This window comes from Lissotriton vulgaris, chromosome 1_1 (assembly GCF_964263255.1).
Source record: "Lissotriton vulgaris chromosome 1_1, aLisVul1.2, whole genome shotgun sequence".
NCBI lineage: Eukaryota > Metazoa > Chordata > Amphibia > Caudata > Salamandridae > Lissotriton > Lissotriton vulgaris.
The window spans coordinates 868095392-868116669 of record NC_141685.1 but is presented as its reverse complement, the minus strand read 5'-3'; positions in this window follow the sequence as shown (position 1 = coordinate 868116669).

Below are 21278 nucleotides of genomic sequence, written 5' to 3'. Positions count from 1 at the left end.
ACTGTATGGTTTCAGGCGTGAAGTAGTACTATTAAAAAGTGCCTGTGAAGAAGCCTAAGTAAATTCATAATTATACCACGGAAACCTAAATCAGTCCATAATTATAATAAAGAAGCCTTTCTCAATGTCTAACTCTTACAGAGGGATAGTATATAACTATCTGAAAAAGTTTACCATATTTACTTATAGTGCACAATATACTTCAGTTTTAAAAATAACAACTTACCTTTAGAAACAAGTTGATGTTATTAGTGGTATTCTAAATGATATATACAACAACAAGTAGTAGTCAAAATGGCTGTGTTTCCTTCTCTTCCTTTATATATATTCAGGTATATAACCAATCAAATGTCAGGTAATAAAAGTAGAAAATGTAAGTAACATTTTCATTGGTTGTCAATTCCAACACTTCAGATGTGTTTTGTGAAGTAATTTACCTCATGGTACTTGGAGAGGTCTACAGGCTAAATGGCTAAATGAAATTTCAATGAAATTTGTGAGAATGGAAGGGATTGTTATGTAGTATGAGCTAATCTATATTTGGTGAGAGTGTCTCTAGTCGTTTTTCTGTAAATTACTTTCCCACCTTTTTTTTTGGACCGCTTTCCGGGAAGCGGCCCGGTTCGCGAACCTTAAGCGTCACGGGAGTCCACCATTTTGTGTTTCGGGCGCATTAAGATACAAGATGGAGGGCAAATAATGTTTAGAATGGGTAGAAGGGGTCATGGTAGACTTATCTTGACCCTCTAGGTTTTCTGAGGGTGGCTGAGGAGGCTTATATGTGCGGAAAAAAACATTTTTTTTAAAAATTCCGCGAGGTTAGCTTTCGGTTCGCGAACCGGGTAGCGCCCCGGGGAGCGAATTTTGTGGAAAAATAATGAAAAAAATTAGAAAAACATAATAATTGTGAGTGATCAGATGAAGGGTAGCTCTGAGAAGAGCTTTTGGGTTTATGGTACATTTAGGTACTTATAAGTAGGTACCAATGCACAGTCTTAAATTCAGAATGAAAATTCTGTTGCCCTCATCTGAGAAGTGAACTCCATCTCCTCTGTAGATATCTTGCATGTAGTAACGCAAGTTATTGTTGTACAGAGAGCCCATTCCATGGTCTCTCATGAAAGCTGAAACAGATTTGTTTACATGCTTCCTCGCTTTCTCAATTTGTGGACAAAATTGGTTGGACCACTTCCATTTCTGTCTTTGGCATATATTGGAGTATACCAAGGCAGTTTGAGGAAAAAGTGCCATTAATTGCTCAAAGGTGTCCTTTAAAAGCATTTCCAGACCTACCCCTGTCAAAGTGCCCAAATCATTACCTCCACAGTGCACTATTAACAGGTCAGGTTTTGGCAAATGCATAAAGGTTTTCACCAATGGTATCAATTGGTGACATTTTAATCCTCTTTGGCCCAACCACTTAATTTCCACATCTTGTAAATTGAGGTTAGGTAAATTTCTGTTCTCAGCATACCTTTGAGCCCAGTGGATGTAACTATGTCCAACAATCCAGACCTTAAACATGGTGGGAGAAGGTTGTTCTGCAGTCAGATGAAGTGTGGTAATGAAAGGGCAGTTGAAACAGTAGGAGTTTCTAAAGAAAAAAAACTGTGGATTTACAATGCTAATGATTCATTAGCAGTGATTGGTGCATTTCCATTTCTGAAAACAGAAAGTTAGGGTGCATGGATGTGTTCTTTGAAACATGTCATTTGAATGGTCAAGGAAGAAACATTTAATGAAAGATTGCACTGGATACGCAGGTGCACTGAGAGTTCACAGTTCAATTGAAACATTGTTGTGTGAATTTGCAAACATGAGAGGTCTTCCAGGAGGTGGTTGCTATGGAGACAAGGCAGATAGGGCAGAGGGGGGAAGGGTTTTGATTTGAAAAAAGTGAGGGAAGAGGTATGATTGGCTAATATGAGAGATATGTGAAATGAATATCTGTATTTCTGTGCTTTCAATAGCTGCAGCCTTTGGAGTGCATCCTTTTTCTTCTGCTGAAGACAATTTGGTGTATTTCTGAGACTGTTTTCAAAACTCAAAAAATATTTGCTAAGGTGAGAAAAGATTTATTTAATTTAGATAGAGAATAGTATGATTTAAGGAGAAAATTATGAAGAAAGCTGTGTTTTTAAAATGTGGTTTTGTCTCTAGTGATATAGTAATAGAATTAGTTTCATAGAGAAATTGTAATTGCATATTTGGTGTAACATTCTGGCATGCAGTAACACAAGATATTGTGATATATGGAGCCCATTCCATGGTCTGTTATGTAAGCTGAAACAGATATGTTGCTTTTAAAAACGATTTAAGAAATCAATTACATTTCTGGATATGTACTGCTAGAGCTTCATAGGTTGTTTTGAGCCATATTTATAAGGTATTTGAGTGTCTAAGATGTTATGTTTTCCTTTTAAAATGTAAAGTGTTCCTCATGGGGCAAGTGTCTTGTAAATACGCTCCCACTTGTGCTTGGCAAATTCAGATTTTGATTATGGGAGTTACCTAGCCATGTTAATAGTGTCCCAAAAATGGTGCTAGGGAATTGCAGAAAACACTTTCATGTGTCTCAAGGACATTTTTAGTCATTTCTTCATGAATGCAGGTATACAATTGATTTATATGCTGTGTTTAAAAACGAATTTTGAAATGAATTAAATTTCAGGATATGTACTGTTAGAGCTTCATAGGTTGTTTGGGGTCATATTTAGAAGGCATTTTAGTGTCTTTGATGTTATTTTTCCCTTTTTAAATGGAAAGCGTTCCTCATGGGGCCCTGAGCAGTTCTTAGCCATGTTATTTAATAGGAAGTGGATAACAAGGCTAAGAGCATTTGCTGGAAAATGCATGAATATCGCTGACTTTTCTGCGATGTTATGTTTACCTCTTAAAATGTAAAGTGTTCCTCATGGGGCAAGTGTCTTGTAAATACGCTCCCACTTGTGCTTGGCAAATTTAGATTTTGATTATGGGAGTTACCTAGCCATGTTAATAGTGTCCCAAAAATGGTGCTAGGGCATTCCAGAAAACACTTTCATGTGTCTCAAGGACATTTTTAGTCATTTCTTCATGAATGCAGGTATACAATTGATTTATATGTTGTGTTTAAAAACGAATTTTGAAATCAATTAAATTTCAGGATATGTACTGTTAGAGCTTCATAGGTTGTTTGGGGTCATATTTAGAAGGCATTTTAGTGTCTTTGATGTTATTTTTCCCTTTTTAAATGGAAAGCATTCCTCATGGGGCCCTGAGCAGTTCTTAGCCATGTTATTTAATAGGAAGTGGATAACATGGCTAAGAGCATTTGCTGGAAAATGCATGAATATCGCTGATTTTTCTGCTATATTCATGCATTGCGGCCGTTTTTTTTCACATTGCTTCATAGGTTGTTTGGGGTCATATTTAGAAGGCATTTTAGAGTCTTTGATGTTATTTTTCCCTTTTTAAATGGAAAGCGTTCCTCATGGGGCCCTGAGCAGTTCTTAGCCATGTTATTTAATAGGAAGTGGATAACATGGCTAAGAGCATTTGCTGGAAAATGCATGAATATCGCTGATTTTTCTGCTATATTCATGCATTGCGGCCGTTTTTTTTCACATTGCTTCATAGGTTGTTTGGGGTCATATTTAGAAGGCATTTTAGTGTCTTTGATGTTATTTTTCCCTTTTTAAATGGAAAGCGTTCCTCATGGGGCCCTGAGCAGTTCTTAGCCATGTTATTTAATAGGAAGTGATTAACATGGCTAAGAGCATTTGCTGGAAAATGCATGAATATCGCTGATTTTTCTGCTATATTCATGCATTGCGGCCGTTTTTTTTCACATTGCTTCATAGGTTGTTTGGGTTCATATTTAGAAGGCATTTTAGTGTCTTTGATGTTATTTTTCCCTTTTTAAATGGAAAGCGTTCCTCATGGGGCCCTGAGCAGTTCTTAGCCATGTTATTTAATAGGAAGTGGATAACATGGCTAAGAGCATTTGCTGGAAAATGCATGAATATCGCTGATTTTTCTGCGATATTCATGCATTGCGGCCGTTTTTTTTCACATTTGCAAGCACTTCTTAGCCATGTTATCCAATGGGAGGTGGATAACATGGCTAAGAGCATTTGCTTTAAAGGTTGTTTGGGGTTATACACCATTTTTGGGAAATTATTAACATGCCTATCTAACTCCCATAATCAAAATCTAAATTTGCCAACCGCAGGTGGGAGCGTATTTACAATAAATTTGCACCATGAAGAACGTAAAATAGCATACTAGATACTCAAATGCCTTATAAATATGACCCAAAACATCTTATGAAGCACTAGTAGTGCATATTTGCAGAAATGTATTGGTTTTCATTTAATGATTTACTTCATTGGTAGGGCTTCACATGTTTTTTTACCTTGGTTTTTTTCAGTGAAAATCTTATCTGCAACCATGTGTTGGCCTCACCTCAAATAAACAAAACAGGTGATGGACTGAATGTGGATCAATGACACACATTTACCCCAGTCTAAAGATCAGGGCCTAAACAAATCTTTAGATAGGCTACATCTTATCGTCATCCTGAATTAATGATTTAAAATATTAGGGAGTGATTTATGAGTGTTGTATGCCTGTTTTGTACCATTGAGTGTCATTTTTGTGATGCAGTGCTGGTGGAAAATATTTGCTATGTTAAATAATTAGTACGGCATTAAGTTTTAGATGACTGTTATTTATTTACTGTTTGGTAATTGTGGTTAATAACATTTTATATTATATTTATCCACAGATTCAACTGCAGATTCTTTCATAGTTTGGAAAATGCCTTCCAAAAGTAGAATACGAAAGGCTAGAAAACGTCAAAGACAGCAGGATGATGTTTTATTGCAGCAGTCCTCTTCCCCAAATACTTGTCAAAACACCAAGAAAGGTCCGGGTAAGAGCACGAAATCATTCTTAAGAAATATTTGTAGTAAAAAAAGTTTTGCTCAAAAAAATGTTTCAGTTCACAAAAAGAAAAGTAATTTAAATGGAAAGGAGAGACCCATCACAAATGTTACTGGTAGAGGAAGAGATAACTCTGTGCATGATAGTAGAAGGAAACAACAGTTTAGGGACATTCGAAATCGAATGTTCCGTAATAGGATATTAGTTAATTTATTGAAAAATATTAAAAAGAAAGGCCAACAGAAAGCGGCATTTTATAAGAAGAAGAAAAATGTAGAGAAAATTATTGATCATGCTTTTGAAATTAAGCGAAAGTTGTTTATTTTGGTAATCAATAGAATTAGGAACCTAAGCAAGGTAATTTCTGATTTCAAAACAAAAAGTAGATGGAAGAGAGTAGTAAATCGTACTAACTTTTGTGAAGTTTTTTCCGGAGAATGGATGCATAGTTCAAGTTCTGAGGCATTTTTTAATGAGGAGACTTATTTTCAGGATAATGATTTGGTGCATGCAGTTGACATCAGTGGTCGAGCTTATGAAGTGAAGGATGGTTGTCCAGTTGAAAAAGAACAACTTGTGACAACAGAGACAGAAGAGGCGCTAAGTGATGAGGTTTTAGGAAGACGTCCTAAGGGTCCTGTGTACATTTGGAAGTGTAGTTCTATTTGCAGTGTGCGACAGGTTTCCATCAATTTGCTTTGTGATTTTATACGGACATTTAATAAGAAAAGTTTGAAGCAGAAAATGAAGTTGTTGCAAGATTTAGATCCTTGCAGAGTGAGACAAATGACAGGTTTGCGTGGTCATTCACTGGCTTGTCTTTCCAGGAGAGTATGCCAGAGTGTTTTTCATCATTTCAGGATGCTAGCAGTGCATCATAATAAAGTGAGAAAATTAGTGAGAATGTTGTATTATGCTAAGAGTCCAGCAATTATGCTTAAACAATTATGTGCTGCTCTTTTGCATGGTTCTGAAATAGATGTGAAGAATATTTGTGAAGAAATTGAGTTTTGTTACTTTGGTAGTAAAGATGAGAATGTTCAAATTGACCCTGAAGTAGAGGGTAATGTGGAAGATAATGTACAGGTTTCCAGTACAGATAATTTTCAGAAGGAAATTGCCACGTTTCAGATGAAATCAAGTGAGAGGCCTAATTTCACTTGTGTATGTTGTCGACGCACTTATTATAAGAATCAGACTAAGGTAGTGGATTTATATGCAAAAAGTGAAAGGGAAAATAATAGTGAATGGAAGGATTTTGCCACATACTTGATGGTAGAAAATTATTTTGATTTGGGATCGGATCAACGTGTGTGTACTTATTGTTGTAATAAATTAAACCAAAACCAGATGCCTGCTAGGGCAGTTCATAATAATCTGGAATTGGTTGAGATTCCTTCTGAATTGAAGGATTTAAATACTTATGAATCTATTTTGATTCAAAGTATCCATCCCTTTCAGGCTATTGTAAGAATGGAGCCAAAGACAGGGAAGTTGCCTCCAGCAGATTTACAGAGAGGATTAAAGGGAAGAGTTGTTTATTTGCCTCTAGATTTCAAGAAAAACATTAACACAATTGGAATAGAAAAAGTGGAAGAGGAACCTCTGGTTATCTTGGTTAATGGTGTTCCGACGAAGAATAAGAAAATATGGCAAGATTTAGTGGATGTTAGGAAAGTCAAAAAGGCAACAGTGTATTTGAAGAAAAATAATAAGTACTATAAGAATGTATATGTTGCAGAAGAGGAAGTAAGTGATGAAGAGGATAGCGATTTGTGTGCTGGCCAAATTGAGAAAGTAGAGGCCTCTAAAAGTGAAGAAATATATGAACATTATAGTGTTCATCCTTTGCATTCCAAGGAAGTCATGGGGAATGCTATTGAGTTGTTTCAAATGAAACAAGCCAAAGGGAGTCCCATTAGTGTTTGGGAGGAAAGTTTGGAAGCTCGGTGTTTCCCACAGCTATTTCCCACAGGTCAAGGAGGAAGATATGATGAGCGACCTCATCAAATTCCTGCGTCTGAATACCGGACTTTACGATTGTATGCAGAAGATCCTAGGTTTCGGCAATGCATTCCCTATTTGTTTCATCTCCTGTTTGAAAGCGATCTGTCTGGACTGTCATATGCAGTGAACCACATCTTAAAAAGTGGTATACAGATGCGAAACATCTCGGCAAGTGACTTTATGCATAAAGTCAATGTCCAAGACAGTATTTTGGATTCTCACTTAATTAATCTCATGGCGTGTCAGCGTGGTACTAATGAGTACTGGTACCGTCGTCATGGTGATTTAAAATGTATGCTGAGGAACTTAGGAACTCCAACATGGTTCCTCACTCTGAGCTGTGCCGAGTATGGCTGGGAAGACTTACTTGAATTTCTACGAGAGGCAAATGGGAATATTGAAAACATTGAATTCAAGACACCTGGAGAACTGTGTTCTTTGGATCCAGTGAATGTATGCAGGTACTTCAATCATAGATTTGAAGCTATGATGTCTTTCATCACAAATAAAAAGAATCCACCTCTTGGAGAGGTGTTGGATTTCTTCTGGAGAAAGGAGTACCAAGCAAGAGGTGCCCCTCATATACATATGTTGCTGTGGATCAAGGATGCACCTAAATTTGGAACAGATCCGGATGACTTAGTGATGAATTTCATCGAACAGTATTCTACGTGTGCTGTTCCAAACGCAACGGAGAAGAAAAGTCTAAGAGAACAAGTTCTACGTTTCCAAAGCCATCGTTGTGGAAAGTACTGTCGTCGTAAATTCAGAAACAAGGACAAGTTCTACACCAAATGTTGTTTCAACTTTCCACGACCGGTGATTTCTAAAGGAAGAGTGAACAGTTTGATGTCTTCGCTGCGACATAATGTGACGAGGAAATCACCCAAGAATACATACAATTTGAAAAGGAATGAAGAGTCCAAGTACATCAATGACTACAACCCAGTGATTTTGTCCATGTGGAATGCCAACATGGATATACAGTTTGTGGCTGACAACTGTATGGCTGTGGCTCGGTATGTGACATCTTACATCACCAAAAAAGAAAAGACCGAACTGAAGGATATGTGGGAGGACATTTCCCATGAAAAGAGCCTCAGCAAGAAGTTGTACAGTTTCAGTCTGAAGATGTTGTCGCATCGAGAAATCGGAGCTTCCGAATGTTCTGATCGATTGTCTTCAGCAAGTCTCTATGCCAAATCCAGGAGTCTCGTTTGGGCGAGTCTTGGTCTTGCTGCAACGCGAAATCGAGTTCTAAAACCTGTCCGGGAAATTGAGTATTTGGCAGAAAAGGAACCAAACAGTACCGACATTTTGAAGACCAACATGTTGGATACATATTATCCAAATCGAAGCAGTCACCTTGAGAATGTTTGTCTATATGAGGTTCTCCAAAATTATATATTCAAGAGGAACATCAAAGAAGATATTGAGAAAGGAGTGTATGCTGTAATTGGAAGTGAGGGATGCCTGGTCAAGCAAAGAAAATGCCAATTAGTAAACCATCGAAAATTGAGTGGCGAATCTCCAGAAAAAAAGGAGTTTTTCTATTTAGCACTTTTGCAACTTTTCAAGCCTTGGCGTGCAGAAGAGGAACTGCTTGGAGATTTCCTCTGTTACGAAGACTCTTTCAATGCAGCCAAGGAGTCCATAGAATGTCCTGCTTTTTCTAAATATCAAGAAATGCTAACTTTGGAAATTGAGCAGGAAGCAACGATTGCAGCCGAGATTGCCAGAGACAGTTCTCAGGACAGTCAGAGTTCTGTTTCATTGAGTCAAGATCCACTTGGAGGACCTATTATCGAAAATGAAGCTGCCACTGCTATGAATGAAGTAGAAAGAGCCATGGCACATGCTCAGGAGGATTCAGTTAACTTAGAAGACTTGGAAAAACAACTCAACGTTGAGCAGAGGAAAATATATGATGAAGTTACCAAGGAAATTGAGCACGGATTAAGTCATGAGAAGAACAAGTGCTCATGTACATCGTTGAAGCCTGTCCGACTGTACGTGAGTGGAGAAGCGGGAACTGGAAAAAGTTTCCTCATTAAAGCAATCTCTTGTTATTTGCAGGAAAGGACTGAGTCATCGCTGTCTTGTGTTGTCACCGCTCCTACTGGACTGGCAGCACATAACAATAAAGGTATTACTTTGCATCGTCTACTGATGCTGCCGGTGGAGCATGACAACAAATTACAATACAACAAGTTATCTGGAGATGCTTGCTGTGAAGTTTCAAGAGTCTTGAGGAAAATGAAACTACTTATCATTGACGAAGTAAGCATGGTTTCCAATGTCATGCTTGCCTTTGTGCATTTGAGAATGCAAGAAGTACTTAAAACTGAATATGATGTCTTATTTGGTGGGAAACACATCATTGTTTTCGGAGATCTTCTGCAGCTGACACCAGTAAAAGGTCAACCTGTGTTCAAAATACTCACGCATGAAGATACCAGGAAGTGCCTAGGGAGCATTGGCAACGTCAATATATGGTTAAACTTCAATTATGCAGAACTGCATCAAAATATGCGTCAGGCAAAGGATGAAGATTACAAGAATATTCTACAAGATATTAGAATTGGAAAAGTGACCGAGCATGGGAAAGAAGCTTTAAATGCACGGTTACTGTCAAATTTATATCCCAAACAAGAGATTGTGCCTGAGAATATTTTTCAGAAAATTACTGAGAAGAAATCCGGGATATGTCTCATGCCAACTCTTGCAGAATGTGCCATCTTCAACAACAAAATGTTGAATTTAGAAAAGCAAGAGATTGTGAAACTTGAAGCTATCGACAAATTAGAGCATATGGGATCAACAATTATTTTGTCAGACAATTTGAAATCAAAATTGGATTCATTAGAGAAGACTATATCTAAGACAGCGGGTTTTGAAAAGACTTTGAATGTGTGTTTAAATTGCCGAATCATTTTGAGAAGGAATTTACATGTAGAAAGAGGTCTGGTAAATGGATCAATGGGTAATGTTGTTGATTTTGAGAAATACAAAAATAGAGATGGAATAGAATTTTTAAGAATTAAATTTGATGGCATTGAGGAAGTACAGCAAATTGGTCGTTGTTCTGCTAGGTTTTTGCTTGTTAAAGACTTATATGTTCGCCGTAAACAGTTTCCTGTTTGCTTGGCATATGCGGTGACAATCCATAAATCGCAAGGTTTAAGTGTAGACTGTGCATTGGTGAATATTGGCAGTTCTGTGTTCAAGGAGGTTATGGCATATGTGGCATTGTCACGAGTTAGAACTTTATCGGGATTGTATTTGATTGACTGTGATGTCACAAACATTTGTGCGGATCTAGATTGTGTTAAGGAATACAATAGGTTAAGAAGAGAGTATGCGCCACATTTGCCTCAATATCCTTTGTTTGAGAAACGTGTGGTAGGCCAGAAACGTAGAAATATCAGTAATAGTAGGGAGGTTGTTGCAAAAAGACTAAAAGTCAATGAACCGAAAGTTGTTAGCAGAAAGAAAGTGGATTCTGTTGAAGATGTTGTTGGTTTTCAATTTGAAAACAGTTCTGGTGTCAACTGCTATGCAAATGTAGTTGTTAATGTTCTCTTTTCACTAGAGAGTTTAAAAGAGCAGATTGTGTTCAATTCAGAACAAAGTTTATGCTGCTTGTTGAATTCTGTGTTAGAGAAATGTAGCACTGATCGAACAAAAGTAGAAAGTGTGTCTGAAGTTCGTTATCTGTTAGATGAATGTTCAGGTCAAACAGACTTCTCTGAAAATAATCAGCAAGATTGTCAGGAGTTTTTAATGTATATGCTTGATGTATTGCAAGATGAGGGTGTAGATGTAGATCACCTGTTTGGGCTTTCTTATCAATGGCAGCATGACTGCGAGAACTGTATGGTATCAAGTACTACTAGTGTAGACTCAGAAAGATTTATATATTTAACTTTGCCAGACAGTAAATCAGTGTCCTTTAATAAGCTAGTAAATGCAGCGGATCACAACATGGAGTGTAGCCAATGTAAATGTGATATGATGTCAACATTATTTATACGTAGATATAGCCAGTATGTCATTTTAATGATCCAACGTTGTAGGCCTGATGGATCAAAATTGTCAACTTTAATAAAAAATTTTGTGGCTTCACAGCTGTCAATATCAGGGAGGACTTTTGTTACTGTAGCAATTATCTATCATGATGGTCCATCAACAACATCAGGACATTATACAGCTTACTTAAAGTCTGGAAACGGCTGGTCATTCTGTAATGATTCCGTTGTAACTTTCAAAAAAAAATTGCCGTTTGACCTTAAAAATTCTTACCTGGTGTTTTTAAAACCAAAATTTTAAGTAGAGGGAATGTAAGTCTGCAATGCTGTCTAGATTAAAAATCCAACTATATAAACCTGATGCAAGTAAGTCTGCTTCATAGTAAGCAGTATCAGTGTCATAGGAAAAGGAGAACATGAGTGACAAAGAAGAGTAAGATATTAGTAGTCCAGGATTGTGAAAATAATCTCAAATATTTTATTTTTGAAAGTTGCGAAAATAGAAAATGTCGGGATTTGATTGGAAGAATTACAAGACTTGCGAATCGCGGCAACATGATTTGGCCTAGTGGAAACATGTGATATAATGAGAGAAGTTTTTTTTCTATGTAACATATTTTACGTATCGATGGAGGTTTTCTTTCAGAAAGTGGCGGGCTGAAAATATTTATAGCAGAACAGAGTGGATGCTGTTTATAGGAGATCGTTCGACGTCATTGAAAGTAAGTTAATTTTAAGGAGTTTTGAAATCAGATTTCTTAGGTTGTATGGGTTTTTTAAACACAGTCATTTTGATTGTGTTTTTTTTCCCCGCTGTTACATGATGAATACCTTCAAGTCACTGATTTAAGTGAAATTTGATACATTCTGAGAACAGCAAAAATAAACCATTTAACATGTATAATTAATGTTATGCTTTTTGTCCTTATGATATACATTTAGAAATGTGAGGTACATATGGGTAAGCTGAGTTCTGTAAATATCAATTTTAATGCTTACAGTGCTGTACTTCTGGGTAGTGTTTTTTTAAAAAAAAGAAAAGAGGCCTCACCTCAAAGAAAGCTCTTGAAAGCACACATCTTATTTGCATCCTAAAACAATCATTTAAAATGTTAGACACAATTTTATGATGGCTTTACATCTTTTTTGCGCTGCTATTGCATCACTATTGTGAGACATTAGCAGTGCAAGAAAAACACCATGTTCCAAAATAGGCCTCAGTTCATCAACATCAAGATACAGTTTCTTTAAAATATATATCTTTAGGATTGTGTAGGGGACGTAGAGAAGCAGAGACTTCTGTAAATGTCAAAGTTGTTGAAAAACTGTTTGTTTTTGAACCTTTTCCCTTGTCTTTTCTAATTTTTAAATACATGTTTTAATATTTTTGGAAATGTTTGTTCTTTGTTTTACAGATTGAAAGTATGAAAAAATATTTTAAAAAGGTAACAAGAATTATAAGGTAAATATTTTCTACTCTTTTTACCCGCAATGCACTGCTGATGATGTCACTGACACTATCTCTCATTTACTCTCTATAGCTGTCTTTCTTTTTACATTATTCTCTGTTTACTTCCCTTATACTAACTCTTCTTTTTTTTTAAAAAATATTTTTTTTGGTTTGCTTCCAGTTCGCGAACCGGTCAGCGAACTTGAAGCGAACCAAAAGAAATAGAGCTTGCCAGAGTGATAAACATTCTAGCAATTTTGTTTGAAAGGGGAGGTAGTTCTGAAAAGAACTGTTTTTTTTTGTTTTTGTTGTTTTATTTATTTTTTTTTTTTTTCTGAACATTTTTTGATTTTTTTGTATTTTTAGAACTGTTTTATGTTTTTTTTAATGTTTTTTATGGAGGGGAAACAACAAAAAACAGGCATTGAAAACGGCTCAACAGGAGCAAAAAAAAAATTACTTCTTGGGTGCATTAGGGCATTTATGATTTTCGAACGCCATATTAATCAGGTTGACGCTCATGTTGCCATACGACAGCATAGCACCACAGTATATACAAGTAAACTTGATATGTTGGAAATTGGGTTGAATGTTTGGCACAGTTTCTTGTGCCTCTCTTCCCGTCAAAGACATTGTGGAGGTAGATCTGGCCACAGGAGTTGTCGGGGGATTGTCTTGTAGATCCCTTAACTCAGCCCGGCTGTAGTTTAAGGGATGCCACCTGCTCATGTGTCGATGCATCGTATAGTTGCCCATACTGTATTTCTTTTCTGTGCCTCTCGACAATCTGTAATCACAGATGAGGCAGGTGGCATATTTAGCATTCACCTTCTTTGATCCAGGAGGGATGGAGAAAAACTGCCAGATGAAACTTGTTTTTCTCTTTGAAACCCGGGGCAACTCTTGGATAAATTGTGGTTGCTCTCTGTCCTCTTCTTCTTCTTCCTCCTCTTCCTCCTCTCTGTTAGTGATAAATTGACTAGGTGGTCCTCTCTTCTTATGAGGAGGTTGAGGTGGTGGTGGGGGTCCACCAGCTGCAGCAAGTACAGAAGCCATTGTTCAATTGTAGGTAAATGGTCTTTCTCTCACCAAGATGAAAGTCAGAGTGAGGAAATAAGGAGGGGTTTACATGATTTGGGGAAAGCAAAAGTTCTGAACCAATGAAAAGTGTTATTTTTAGGTCACATGACCTAGTCATACATCATTTGGAAACCAAAAGTGAAATGAACCAATGAAAAGTTTGATAAACAAGTCACATGACCTGTTCCGCTTACGTTACGCGGCGCGCGCCGCGTCCCGGATCGCTTCCGGTTCGCTGTCCGGAGCACTTCCGGGAGCGCTAACGCGGCGCGTCATTAGACGCATTACGCGATAACGTGATACGTCGCGCTTCCGCGACGCGTCACAGTTCCGCTAACGTAACGTTGACCGGTTCGCGGACTAGATCGCGGCATCAAGATGAGCTAACGGAAAGCTTCCCGGTTCGCGAACCGAAAGCGAAGAAAAAAAATATTTAAAAAAAAATTATCAATAAACATCTAAATATATTTTGGGATTTAAAGAAGAATACATTTTACAGCTACAGATGTTAGCTTTTAAAAAACCAATGAAATTCACAGAAAAAACCATAGGTTATAGACCATATATAGTTAGGAATTTGCATTTAAAAAACCATTGAAATTCACTGAAAAAACCATAGGTTATAGACCATATATAGTTAGGGATTTGCATTTACAAAACCTTATTTTACTCGCATAAAACCATTGAAATTCCATATATAGTTAGTTGCGCTAACTATATATCGCGCACCCGCAATCCACTGCTGATGATGTCACATAATACATCATTCATGACATGGTCAGTGACATCACTGATGACATCACTGATGACAACATCCAGTGACTGTATGTTTCTGTAAAGTGTAAATATGTCTTACATATTGAAGAATGAGTGGATGTATAAGTGTCTGGATGAAGGATTTAGTAGGTGCATGACTGACTGTATGAGTGAGTGATTAAATGTGTCTCACTGAGTGCATGGGTTAGTGACTAAACTGTCTTAATTTGTGCATCACTATGTCTGTTGTTCTGTAAACTGCTGCATGTGTTGATAAATACCTATATGAGTAACTATATGGGATATTCATTGGTTGCCCAAGTATTTGTATGGGAGACTGAGTGTGTGTGTGGGTGGCTGGGAGGTGTATGACTCTGTGCATAGATGTGTGAGCAGTTGATTCACTAGATGTATGGGTTCAAAAGTGCATGTGGAAACAGCTGTATGGGCGGTTGACTGTGTGCATGAGTGTATTGGTGAGTGAATGGATATCTCAGTGCTACATGTCAAAGTAAGTACATATGTAAAACACAGTACATGTGAGAGTTAACATATATAAATAACTGTGCATAAGAGCCAGTGAATGTGTGAGTGGCTGTATGGATCATTGTGAACTTGTATCAGGGATTGTATAAGAGAGTAAATATGTGTTAGTATATGTTTGAATAAGTAAAGTTTGTATAACTGTATAGTTGAGGAAATGGAGGTGTGATTGATTCTTTGCATGACTGACTAGGTGTGTGAGTAACTCCATGGATGAGTGACAGTCTGTGAGTGTCTGTTTACACTGATTGTATCTAAGGTTATATTAGAGTCTGAAGAGGTTCATCGTATTATCACATGAATGATATCATCAGTGATGTGATCAGTAATGTCAAATGAGATGTCATCAGTGATGTCATCAGTGATGTCATTTGAGATGTCATCAGTGATGTCATTTGAGATGTCATCAGTGATGTCATCAGTGATGTCACTGACCATGTCATGAATGATGTATTATGTGACATCATCAGCAGTGGATTGCGGGTGCGCGATATATAGTTAGCGCAACTAACTATATATGGAATTTCAATGGTTTTATGCGAGTAAAATAAGGTTTTGTAAATGCAAATCCCTAACTATATATGGTCTATAACCTATGGTTTTTTCAGTGAATATATATATATATATATATATATATATATATATATATATATATATATATATATATATATATATATATATATATATATATATATATATATATATATTCACTGAAAAAACCATAGGTTTCACACCAGTTATAGTTAGGAATTAGCATTTAAAAAACCTATTAAATTCACTGAAAAAACCATAGGTTTCACACAAGTTATAGTTAGCTGGAAATTTTACTGACATAAAACCATTGAAATTCCCACGTTATAGTTAGTTGGACTCACTATAACTTGCGCGCCTGCAATGCACTGCTGATGACGTCACATATTACATCACTCATGACATGGTCAGTGACATCACTCATGACATCACTGATGACACCATCCAGTGAATGTGTGTCTTTCTGAAAAATATATATGTTTTATATATGTATTTGTAAAGGACGATGGAAGAATAAATGGTTAAATAAGTGTGTAAATGGATGTTTGTTTTTAAAAGAATTGATTGGTTAACTGCCTTATTAAGTGTATCTTAGTGAATACATATATTAGCAAGTAACTTTTAAATATTGAAATGTATGTATCAGTGTTTCACTTTGTGTATAAGTGGCTGTATGGGTTGGTGACTGACTCACTGTTTGTATGTGTTTTGAAATAACAACAAAAGGGGGGTTCCTTTCTGTGGTTTTTAAATGTAGCTATTTATGAATGAAAACTAGTAAAGCAAGACACCTGTTTGAAGAACTCTAATCTCCTCAGTAACACATATACCAACAGACCATAGGTTGTATCAAAATATCACATTTATTAAAAAGAAGAAAACGTTTTTTTATATCAAGTAATTCAAATATTTCCACATAAACATTTTCTTGTCATAGGATTACATACACATTATATTTCTTCCAGAATTTACAGTATAAAAACATATGAAGACAATTTAAAAAGCCAGTGTTGTCGACTCGTTTCGGTGCATAAATGGGTAGAACACATTCCTCAGGACTATGGTTAAAAACTTCGTAAATTATTAGAGCATTTTCAATTTGCCGTGCCAGTCTTGATCCTGGAGTAGAATAATCTTTATCGTGTTATACACCTCAGCTCGACCATCTAGAGGATTTGATGGTAGTATGCAGATTATATGCAGTGTTTGGGGGAGACTCTTCCAAGCACCTGGTGCGTATCAAGGTCGCTTTTATATAATCATATTCTTTCTTCTGAATTTTTTTCAAAGATAGTTCCAAATTGTTAGCTTCTTTGGTAAGATTTATGGCGAGCTTCTCACCTTGATCGGTTCTCGTTCGAGCCGTCCGCCTTCTCTCCCCGGTCTCCAAAGTCGACTTTGGAGACCCGGCCCAGAGCGTGTAACATAAGCGCGCAGGAGCGCATCGGGTCATGTGACTTGAAAATAACACTTTTCATTGGTTCTCATCATTTTTTTCTCCAAATAATGAAAGCCCCCTCCTTTTTTCCTCATTCTTACTTTCTTCATTGAGAGAGCAAGAGCTATTTTTGAGCAAACAATGGCATCACTTGTTGCTGCAGCTGGTGCACCCCCACCACCACCTCCACCACCAAGAAAAGAAGGTCCACCACCACAGTTTCTTGGAGGACAAGAACAAGAGGAGGAAGAAGAGGAGGAGGATCAACAACCAAGGCGCTTCCTGCCTGAAGAACCAAGACAAAGGCACGTTAAAGTGCACTTTATTTGGCAATTCTTTTCTTTTCCTGATGACCAGAAAAAGGTGAACGCCCCCAAAGTCACCTGTCTTATTTGTGACAAAGTTCTCTCCAGGGGCAATCCCACAAAGAAATATTATTTGGGTAATTTTACCATGATCCGCCACATGGAGAGGTGGCATCCCAATAACATAGCCCAGGCTGAAGTACAGGAACTTCGAAACAACCCACCCCCTGTGGCTAGCACTTCCTCTACTGTACCCTCACTTTCTGGTCCTGAAGAACGCCAAATGGTGCCAAATATTCAGCAAAAATTTGGCAACCTCAAATTTGTTTGCATTTTCAGTGGCAAAACATTATGTTATGGTGAACTTAGTGTCACCTTAATAAATAATGCTGTAGACAACCACCAATGCAGCAAGAAAAGGAAGCAGTAATTCTTTTCTTTTTTTTTTGCTCCTGTTGAGCCATTTCCAATTCCCTGTTTTTTGTTTGTTCCCTTAAAAATAAAAAATATATATAAAATTGTTCAAAAATAATCTGGCATTCTTTTTTCTCTTTTGTGCGCTTCCCAGTGCGCTCCCCGGTGCGCGTACCGGGCGTTCCCTCTGCGACAATCGAAAAAAAGAAAAATGTTTTTGCCCCACGAGGCCCTTTTACAGCCCCCACATCAAACCTATGGGATCAGGGTGGGTCTACCCTGCCCCCTTATGGTCATTTCCCCCTTTGTTTTGGCCACCTCTTGTGTCTCGATCCTACCGAGACACAAGATGGCGGCCGCTCCGGACTGTTTCTAATGTTTACAGACACCCGAGAGCCAATCAGCTTCCTGCGCGCAAGTTGCGTAGCGCGCCCGGTACGCGCCCCGGTGCGCGTACCGGGGCGCTGCTATAGATATATATATTTTTTTTAACCTAAATTACTCAAAATCCACTGGAGCACATATCTTGAGACATAGCAAAGGCACATCGGGCTACCAGTCCCTACAATTCTGCCAAGTTTGGTGGTAATCCATTCTGCCGTTCGGGCTAAAAGTGAGTTAGACCGCCATAAGGAAATTAACATGGGGAAAATTCGTTTTGGGACCCCCCTTTTATCTCGGCCCCTGCTTGACAAATCCCCCCGAAACTTTCAAGGAAGGACCGGAGCTCCGCGAGGCCAATTTGAGAAAGTTTTCAAGCAGATTCGTAAACCGGCGCCAAAGTTATTCCAAATAGAATTTTGAGATATTGCATTGAAAAAAATACTAACTATAACTACCTACTGGCGACCGCCAGTAGGTAATATATATATATATATATATATATATATATATATATATATATATATATATATATATATATATATATATATATATATATATACCTACTGGCGGTCGCCAGTAGGTATATATAGTTAGGATTTTTTCCCTATGGGATTTCTGAAAATTCTATGCCTAATAACTTTTGCGTTTGTGGACGGAATTGGCTGAAATTTTCAGGAAAATGGCACATTTTGTTTCTGAGCAGCCCTTGAAAATTTGGGGGGGTTTTGTGGAGGGGGGGCCGAGAAAAAAGGGGGGTCCCAAAACGCCTTTTTCCCATGTTAATTTCCATAGGGCGGTTGGACTCACTTTTAGCCCGAACGGCTGAATGGATTTGCACGAAACTTGGCAAAATTGTAGGGACTGTTAGCCCGATGTGCCTTTGCTAGGTCTCAATATATGTGCTTCAGTGGATTTTGAGAAATTAACGTTTAAATCAAGATATATATCTGTAACAGCGCTCCGGGCAGCGATCCGGTTCGCGAACTTTTCGCGTATCGGAACTTTGCGATGCGAAGCTGATTGGCCCTCTGGTGTCTGTCAACATTCTAAACAGTCCGGAGCGGCCGCCATCTTGTCTCTCGGTAGGATCGAGAGACAAGAGGAGGCCAAAACAAAGGGGGAAATTACCATAAGGGGGCATAGTAGATCCTCGTTGACCCCCTAGGTTTTATGTGGAGGTTTTAAAAGGGCCTAGGAGGGTCCAAAAAAAAAAAAAAAAATATATTTTTTTTGCGTGGTAAGCGCCAAGTTCGCGAACCAGAAAGCGTTCTGGGCAGCGAACTTTATGGATAAAAGAATGAAAGACTTTTCTAATACTGTATGTTAATTATTTGTTGGTTTTGTTGATTATTTTTTAATTTTTTTATTTTTTAAGCAATTATTTATTATTGTGATTGTGTTTCAAAATGTAATAACATTTCTAACATTTAACTAGTTTATGAATTACATATAAAAATGATTAAAGACTCAAACAATTTTTTAATATTACATACAATTTTATTTTTCGGATTGTTTTTCAAAATTTAATACAACGTCTAGCATTTCACTGTCTGATATGTGTTCTTGTTCAGTGAACATAAGTTCCAACATTTGTCCGTCATCATAATAAAGTAAATGATCCACAGATTCTACACATTGAACTAATTCATGGTCCCGTGATTCATCCATGAAATCTGAGTCATCATTGTCCTCATTAACTTTTTCTGTGTTGTTCTCCAGAACAATTTCGAAGGAAACATTCTGCTCACCTTCCATTTTATTGCTGTAATTTGCATAAAAAATAAATATATCAGTAGAGATAGGGCACTGTTGGGTTTAAGTTCAGACAGGCACTTGTGAGTTTATAACAGAGAAGTAATCTATGGGCACTGTATGGTTTCAGGCGTGAAGTAGTACTATTAAAAAGTGCCTGTGAAGAAGCCTAAGTAAATTCATAATTATACCACGGAAACCTAAATCAGTCCATAATTATAATAAAGAAGCCTTTCTCAATGTCTAACTCTTACAGAGGGATAGTATATAACTATCTGAAAAAGTTTACCATATTTACTTATAGTGCACAATATACTTCAGTTTTAAAAATAACAACTTACCTTTAGAAACAAGTTGATGTTATTAGTGGTATTCTAAATGATATATACAACAACAAGTAGTAGTCAAAATGGCTGTGTTTCCTTCTCTTCCTTTATATATATTCAGGTATATAACCAATCAAATGTCAGGTAATAAAAGTAGAAAATGTAAGTAACATTTTCATTGGTTGTCAATTCCAACACTTCAGATGTGTTTTGTGAAGTAATTTACCTCATGGTACTTGGAGAGGTCTACAGGCTAAATGGCTAAATGAAATTTCAATGAAATTTGTGAGAATGGAAGGGATTGTTATGTAGTATGAGCTAATCTATATTTGGTGAGAGTGTCTCTAGTCGTTTTTCTGTAAATTACTTTCCCACCTTTTTTTTTGGACCGCTTTCCGGGAAGCGGCCCGGTTCGCGAACCTTAAGCGTCACGGGAGTCCACCATTTTGTGTTTCGGGCGCATTAAGATACAAGATGGAGGGCAAATAATGTTTAGAATGGGTAGAAGGGGTCATGGTAGACTTATCTTGACCCTCTAGGTTTTCTGAGGGTGGCTGAGGAGGCTTATATGTGCGGAAAAAAACATTTTTTTAAAAAATTCCGCGAGGTTAGCTTTCGGTTCGCGAACCGGGTAGCGCCCCGGGGAGCGAATTTTGTGGAAAAATAATGAAAAAAATTAGAAAAACATAATAATTGTGAGTGATCAGATGAAGGGTAGCTCTGAGAAGAGCTTTTGGGTTTATGGTACATTTAGGTACTTATAAGTAGGTACCAATGCACAGTCTTAAATTCAGAATGAAAATTCTGTTGCCCTCATCTGAGAAGTGAACTCCATCTCCTCTGTAGATATCTTGCATGTAGTAACGCAAGTTATTGTTGTACAGAGAGCCCATTCCATGGTCTCTCATGAAAGCTGAAACAGATTTGTTTACATGCTTCCTCGCTTTCTCAATTTGTGGACAAAATTGGTTGGACCACTTCCATTTCTGTCTTTGGCATATATTGGAGTATACCAAGGCAGTTTGAGGAAAAAGTGCCATTAATTGCTCAAAGGTGTCCTTTAAAAGCATTTCCAGACCTACCCCTGTCAAAGTGCCCAAATCATTACCTCCACAGTGCACTATTAACAGGTCAGGTTTTGGCAAATGCATAAAGGTTTTCACCAATGGTATCAATTGGTGACATTTTAATCCTCTTTGGCCCAACCACTTAATTTCCACATCTTGTAAATTGAGGTTAGGTAAATTTCTGTTCTCAGCATACCTTTGAGCCCAGTGGATGTAACTATGTCCAACAATCCAGACCTTAAACATGGTGGGAGAAGGTTGTTCTGCAGTC